Source organism: Rhinolophus hipposideros, assembly GCF_964194185.1.
Source record: "Rhinolophus hipposideros genome assembly, chromosome: X".
NCBI lineage: Eukaryota > Metazoa > Chordata > Mammalia > Chiroptera > Rhinolophidae > Rhinolophus > Rhinolophus hipposideros.
In genome coordinates this window covers 101,182,150-101,190,563 of record NC_138046.1, presented here as the reverse complement: position 1 = coordinate 101,190,563, position 8,414 = coordinate 101,182,150, and the positions used below count along the sequence as shown (strand labels likewise).

The 8,414-nt window shown below is 41.5% G+C and overlaps 1 pseudogene across 1 annotated transcript; it reads right to left on the bottom strand.

The window, feature by feature from the left end:
* Positions 1 to 4,411: 4,411 nt before the first annotated feature.
* On the bottom strand, positions 4,412 to 5,068 carry LOC308495119 (PRELI domain-containing protein 1, mitochondrial-like; annotated as a pseudogene). The gene has a single exon. The product of its transcript is annotated as a PRELI domain-containing protein 1, mitochondrial-like (transcript).
* Between the last annotated feature and the right edge of the window lie 3,346 nt (positions 5,069 to 8,414).

Here is an 8,414-nt window from a genome sequence, read left to right as displayed (position 1 = left end):
TGCAGAGTCTCTGGTCCCGCTCCCCACACAAGAACACAGGATATGGTGAGGCAAAAAAGAAACAACAACGGAGCCTTAGATAGGGGAATCATACCACTATATTCTCCCTGGCGGCTGGGTTGGAGATACAGGAAGCAGGAGCCACTCGAACTGCAATCCACCATCCGCTTCTCTGCCAACCAACCAACCTGCCGTCCTAGCCACGGCAGTTATATTAGTGGTTAATGGCTAACTGATTACAGCTGACGGCCATCTACTACCCAAACCAGCACCTTCCCACATGAGGCTGAGAGCCTGGAAACTGCTCTCTGGGACTCTGTCCCCACACCCACATAAAACAAAATTTTAGTATAGTATTCAAATAAGAAGAGGGAAAAAATCTCCAGGCAACACCACAAGTGATATGACAGTACATGTGAACAAATATCTTGATAAAGTTGTCTATTTAAAAAGAAAGAAAAATATACATACATACATACTTAAGAGAAAAGAAAAGATACAGTATATCCATAAAAAAGTATCCTTAAAATTTATAAAATACTAACATAGTTCCAGTATTAGAGATGGATGAGACTCTAGTATATGAGAGGATGAGAAAATTCTTAGTTTTTAAAGAGGATCTATTTTAAAGGTATGTTGCTTAAGACACAAACAACCCAAGGAAATTGAAAGTTCGAATGTAAAAAGATAGAATAAAGATATAGTAAGACATTACTAACCCAAAAAGCTGGTGTGAGTGTCATGCAGGGAGTTACACGGGGCCTCAGCTCCCGCTCCCCACATAAGAATACAGGACGTGGTGAGGCCAAAAAGGACCACAGAGCCATAGATAGGGGAGTCATACTACTATATTCTCGCTGGTGGCTGGGTTGGAGACACAGGAAGCAGGAGCCACACTGTTCACAACCCGCTGTCCTATCTGCAATCTGTGCTTGCCAGCCACCATCTTCTTGCTAGCCCCCTATTTTGCTGATAGCGAAGCCATGGCAGTTATATTAGTGGCCAATGGCTCACTGGTTACAGCTGACGACCACCTAGCCACAGCTGATGGCCATCCAATGACAGTTGATGGCCATTTACTACCTGAGCCAGCACCTTTCTATGTGAGGCCGAGAGCCTGGAAACTGCTTTCTGGGGCTCTGTCCCCACAGTGGGTATACAGAAGCAATAGCCTTTAAGAATAAAACTTGCCAGGACAATATAACAATTTTGAATATGTATTGTAGTGGATACTGGGTGCTGCCACCAGATCATTTATCTTCAATACAAGCATACCTCAGAGATATTACAGATTCAGTTCCAGACCACCTCAATAAAGCAAGTTGTGATCGTTTTGCTTGAGAAGCATTCTTGCCTTCATTTTATAAAAAACAAACAAAAAGAACCCAAACAAACCCACACCTGTGAAGCACAATAAAGCTACGGGCAATAAAACGAGGTACGCCTGTACTGAAACACTCATTCCCCAACTGTTGGGAATATTGTAGGTAATAACTTGCAGGTGAGTCCTCCTTTTAATTGCCCTCAACCAAAGAGTGTTGCCTTCTCCAAGGTCACACCCACATCCAATGACTGATCAATGAAAAAATATAAAGGCCTGGTCTACTTTCCCAGTTTGGGGTTATCCTGCAAGGCCATCTTAACCTCAGAACCTTAAGGGATTGGCGGAGTCCTTTGTTGTGACCACATCACAGCCTATCTTCTCCCTCTGCTAAATACCGTGTTTCTGCGAAAATAAGATCTAGCCAGACCATCAGCTCTAATGTGTCTTTTAGAGCAAAAATTAATGTAAGACCGGGTCTTATTTTACTATATAATAAGACCCGGTCTTATATAATACAATATAATACCCGGTTTTATTTTACTATAATATAAGTCCTGGGCTAATATAATATAATATAATACCGGGTCTTATATTAATTTTTGTTCCAAAAGATGCATTAGAGCTGAAGATCTGGTTAGGTCTTATTTTCCGGGAAACACGGTACTACTTACTTTAGCCCCCCACAAGTGATACTATTAAGAGTAGTTCCTAAGTGGAATCTCCATCTCAGAGTCTGCTTTCTAGGTCTTATTTTCCGGGAAACACGGTACTACTTACTTTAGCCCCCCACAAGTGATACTATTAAGAGTAGTTCCTAAGTGGAATCTCCATCTCAGAGTCTGCTTTCTAGGGGACCTGAATTGCAACAGTTGGTACCTGGATTGTTGCCAGAAGGCAGATGCTAAGATGATGCTTTGGAACTGATCATCTATGGCTCAGCTAGCAATGAGAACTTCATTACTGGAGGAAAGATGGGTCCCTGATGGCACATGGTGGCATGCTGATAGCTAAAACTTTCACCCATGGTCAAGTGGAATGGTATACTATGGAAGGGCATGCACTAGTTGGGGTAACGCACCAGGCATATGATAAGCATAGGGGAAATACTAGTTATAATGAAATTAGTTGTCTGTTTCTGGGGGCAATAAATGCTTGAAAGAGACACAATGAAAGACTGAGAGTAATTAATCACAATTGAAAGATAAATTTGAAACTAAAAGGGCCTCATTCGCAGTATAAAAAAGTATTTCATTTCCTGTTAGAAAAGGGGAGAAAAAGTTGAGGATCAAGCCAAAGGTAGCAGAGACTGAGATATATTTGACTTCTCAACCCGGGCAGGTCATACCGAGGTCAGGTCCCTATTGGAAAGAATTGGACCTTTCGTATGAGATGGGAGACATCTAAAGTAATGCACTTGAAGATCCTGAATCTCCACATTCCCACGAATTCTTTGGACATGCAAAAGAGGCCCACTCTTTTCTGTTAAGTCTACCACTTCCACTTTCCTTGAAGACGATGCAAAGGCCTCTGCCTTGCAAGCAACAGATGTCTCCTTCAGAACTTATCTCTACCACTCATCCTGGCCATCAGATCAAAAACTGGAGTTCTTTCGTGACTGGGACAGAGAAATGTTGGGCTTCCTGAAGAATAAAGAGACCAGATCCCAAATGAACTGCATGACTACACGGTCTAGCTGAAAAATATACTGGCAAGAGCCATGAAAGTATTTCTTGAACTGCATCCTGAATGTGCTGGATGAAGAGGACAAGAGTGCTGGACATAAACGTGAATAAGAAAGAGTATATTTTCCAGAGTACTGAATTTCAAACCCTAGCGAGGTCCCTGCAAAAGGTACTAACTTGCTGCTAACATGACTCAGAAGTTTGGAGAAGTTCTCTTGGGTCACAACAAGGGAAGTCAAAATGCTAGAACTGCCATGACAGAGAGTGGAAGAAGGTATCAAAAGCCTCTAAGAGGACATGCTAGAGTGATATACTGTATAAGATGAAAAATCACCAGACAATTTTGTCATATTGGGAGTCCCAATAATATTGTTTACCGGAGCAGCAAGGAGTGCCCTAGTAGGAGGGGAAACCACATCATTGTGCAGCTCAGTGGTGGCCAAGGCTGATACCAGGAAATTCTATTAGTGAAATGAGTTACCTGATAACAATGAGAATGGTAGTTTCCAAAAATAGGAGACCATGTGACTGTGCTTAAACATCAGAGACAAGGTTGGCACAATTATTTTAATGAATGGCAAAATCAGAGTGACAGCAAGGGTCATCCTACCTGCAGAGATTTATAAGATAGTTATTGGAAAATGACATCCTTTAGAGGCAAGAAAGGTGAACAGCCAATAAGGGCATTGATCAATTTATAAACCTAGAATAAATAAAAGGTGGATTATCAAGAGACAGAGGACAGCCACCCAAAAAAAGTTCATGATCCCTTGCCTACTTCTTGAACAAGAACCAGTTTTTAGACCAGAAATCCACTCACTGTAAGATAATTTGGTCCCTGAAGAGCAAGGATTCTGTAACAAGGGAATATAGTAATTATTCTCCTAGTCTATCCCCCAAACGTCCATTTACTTAGGTAATTGTACGCTGGGAAAAGAGAAACATTTAAATATTTCAAGTACTCTTGGACATGAGGATTAAGTCTGTTGTTTTTTTTCGGGGGGGGGGGGCGAGGAGTAGCTGATTGAATTCAGCAAGTATTTATTAAGTGACTATTATGTGCTAGGTGCTTGAGATGTATCAGAGAGCAAAACAAAGGTCCCTGCCCTCATGGAGCTTACAGTTAGTGTTTATGAACATTTTCCCAGCACATTGTGACTCTGGGCAAGACCCAGTACCTCTCTGCTCCTCTGTCCGCAGCTGCCCCATGTGGGAAGAAGAAGGTGGGGCCCAGAGGTGGGTTCTGTGTCCAGTGCATGTAGAATGCAAACAAGATACCACCCCCAACCCACCACCCAGACAATAGATCGGGCTGGAAGTTGACATTTAATAATAAAGTATAGGGGAAGGGCAGGGGATTGGAGCTGGGGGGTCTGGTGTGCTGCCACACCAGGACCTGGGCTGGTTACACACATTGCCACTGCTGCCGCTTGGTGGCTGCCTTCCTGGCAAGGTCCTTGGTCTTCTCTGTAGCTGCCAGTGCCATCTCCTTTGCCCTCTCCTTGGCTTCCTTGGCTATCTCAGCAAGGGTTTTGGAAGGGGCTTCACCTTGCAGCTTGGCCAAGATGTATTCAAAACCCTTCATCGTCTTGATTATGTTGTTTTTGCACTGGGTGCGACCAAATTCCTGGACTGCTCTGGAGACGCAAAATAAACTAGAAGAGACCCAGGCCTCCTGGTGGATTTTGGTCCAGCTGCTGTTATCAGATTTCACATAGTAAACACATCATTCCTCCACCACCATCAGCTGGCTGTGGTTGATGTTCCAGATGAGGGTGGTCACGGTCTGATTCTGTAGGTCTATAATATAATCCCTTAGGGTGTACACTGAGTGAGCAACATCGGGAGGTCACAGTTGCTTGGTCCAGTGGGGCATCCTGTTGGTCTTGGTCACAAGTCTCTAGGACAGGAGCTTCTGGTCAAGGGTCCCATCCCAGTGCACTATGTCTTCTGTCAAGACATGTTTGCTCTAGGGATTCGGGTACCGCTGCCAGAAGGCAGGCAACACCTGGTCTCAGGAACTCTGGAACACGCTGTAGCCCAGGAAATACTTCACCAACATCCCAGCCAGGGCAGGCTCAGCACCCACGCAGCATCAGAAGTGCACAGCCCAGCGGACATGCGGAGGCCCAGGATTAGCGCAGATCCACCAGGCTCGCAGATCAGTCACCACCGTGCCGCACCTCACCAGCTACCACCGCCATAACGATTTGATGGTTCACTCGCCTGAGAGTTAAGTTTTCATTAATACTTGGAGAACTGATACATGATCATGCCACCCCTATTGGTGAAAGAATATATAGGGACCACAAAATATGTGGAGTTCTGTCTCAATCAGATTTAGAATGTTCACTGGGTTCCATGATCCGCCTGATGGTTATTTCCCAAATGTATAATTTAAATGGACATACTTGGGGATTGGCATAAGTCCCGTATTAGGTTTTTCCCTCCTGAGGAGTAAGACCTATTATTGTGTGGGTTCTCTGAAACTTCCTGCATCACCTTCCCTCATCCAGCCAGCTGAGATAGTAAAATAGATAGATATAGATACAGTTATATAGACATAGGCTCATATATATGTGTATATATCAACATCTAGGGGGGAATGCAAGTGATCAGCACCACTTATATATATCTAAATGTTGTGGTGCTTGTGATTCCTATCATATTTCTATTTAATTCACTAGTCTGGACCCTCAGCACCCAGACAGATTTTTGGGTGATGGGTTAATGAACTACAAGTTCAACCAAGTATTAGCCCCCATTGCAGCTGTTCATACATGTATATTATCCTTGCTAAAGCAGATTAACATGGTCTTGTCACATGTGGCCATTCATCTGGAGAATGCATTGTCTTCCATCCCTATTGGGAAGAATTTACATGTACTTGGAGTAGAGGCTCTCCTACCCTCTTTTATAAAATAGAGTAGAACTGGACCATTTGGACATGCTGCAGAATATAATATTCGTTCACCATATCAATAACATCATGTTAATTACACCAGATTATCACGAAGTGGCAAGTATTTTGGAGGTGATTATAAGGCATGTGCACTAAACAGGGTAGAAGATAAACTCCATGAGGATTCAAGTTCCTGGAATATTAGCAAAGTTTGAGAGGGTCCATTGATTTGGGGCATGTTGAGGCCTCTTCCCCAAAATAAAGAACAAATTCTTTCATCTTACAAATTCCATTGCTAACACAGTAGCACAATGCTTCGTAGGACACTTTAGGTTCTGGAACGAGCATATACCATGCAAATAACAACCATAAGAGAACTGTAGTAGCAATACAAATATTAAATACAATAGATATAAAAAATGTTACTTGAGGTAAAGTTTTTCATTTTATAATGATAAAAAGGTCAATCCATCAAGAAGATATAATAATTACAAACATATATGCATCTAATTACCCAGTACCAAATGGATGAAGAAAAAAACGACAGAAATAAGAGAAATAGGCAATTCAGCAATAATAGTTGAAACTTCAATATAATATGTTCAATAATGAATGAAATAACTATATAAAAGATAAACAAGAGGGGGCCACCAGATGGCTCAGTTGGTTAAAGCGCGAGCTCTCAACAACAAGGTTGCCAATTCAATTCCTACATGGGATGGTGGGCTGTGCCCCCTGAAACTAAAGATTGAAAATGGCAACTGGACTTGGAACTGAGCTGCGCCCTCCACGTCTAGATTGAAGGACAACAACTTGGAGCTGATGGACCCTGGAGAAACACACTGTTCCCCAATAAAATTTAAAAAAACAACAAACAGGAAAATAAATGACTTGGACAATACCATAATCTAACAATAGATTAAAAAACTCCAGAATATTTCACTCAACAAGAACAGAATATATATTATTCTCATGTGCAAAGGAAGATTCTCCTAGACCATATACTGGGACATAAAATAATCCTTAATAAATATTAAAGGATTGAAATCATACAAACTATGCTCTACAACCACAATGTAATGAAAATAGAAATCAATTACAGAAATTTAAGAAACAAAAATCTATATAATTCAAAAACATATTCCTTATAGTCAATAATATTGTAATATATATGTACAGTGTCAGATGGGTAACAGATTTATTGGGGTTATCACTTTGTGAGGTATATAAATGTCTAATCACTATTTTGTTTTGTACACCTGAAACTAATATATTACATGTCAACAATAATTTAAAAATTAATTTTTAAAAATTAAAAAAAGAAAAGTATATTCCTAAATAGTGATGGGTTAAAAAAGAGTAAACCAAATATTAGAAAATACTTTTAGATGAATAAAAATAAATCCACAACATACCAAAGTTTATGGGATGCAGCTAAAGTTATGCTAAGAGGGAAATTTATAGCTATGAATGTCTATATTAAAAAGAATGAGTAGGGTGTCAGATGGGCACTTGTCTTATTAGGGAGACCACTTCAGGGACAGTGTAGATGCCTGACCACTGTGCTGTATACCTGAGGCTGAAGCTGAATAGCAATGAATGTCAACTACAATTTAATATATATATGGTCACAGGATGTGGAGTACAGCATAGAGAACAAAGTAAATAGAACTGTGACAGCTATATATGATGTCAGAGGAGTAGTAGATTGGGGGAGGGGAGTTATCACTTTGTGAGGGGTGTAAATGTCTATTACATTGTTTTGTACACCTGAAACTAACTTAAAAAATGTGACAAAAAAAGGATGAGAGATCCAGTTAAGATGGTAGAGATGGCAAAGTAGGTAAACACTGTGCTTGCCTCCTCTCATGATCATAACAAAATTATAAGTAAACTACAGAATAACCATCATTTAGAATCTCCTGAAGTCAAGCTGAACTGAAGCCTACAACTAAGGACATATAAAAAAAGCCACCTCAAGACTGGTAGGAAGAATGGAGATGTAGAACAGGCTGGTCCCACAACTGTGTGTAACAATTAAAAATTGGGAGGGATATCTTGGCTGTAGAGATACCTCCTGGAGGAGTGAGGGGTCCCAGCCCCACACCAGGCTCTCCAGCCCAGGGTTTCAGTGCAGGAGAGAGAAGACCCAATAACTTCTAGCTGTGAAAAACAGTGTAGGTTTTGACTGAGTGAGACATGGGTGGCTGCATTCCCAGGCATTCATTTTAAAGGGCCCATGCTAGGGTAGCAGCTCAAAAGGTGCCAAGAACATATGGGGAGAAACTGAATTGTATGGCTTTAATGCAGGGGCTGGAGGGCCAGCTTTCTCCCAGACAGAGGAGCTGGAGGAAGCTATTGTTTCTTTGTTGAGCCCTCCCTCTTCCCTGCATGCAGACACAGGCAGCGGTCATATATGAGTCTCCAACAACCTGGCTAATACTGTTCCTTCCCCTTGATTCCCCGAGACCCCACCCCATTATACTCAGGAATGACTTTAACAAAA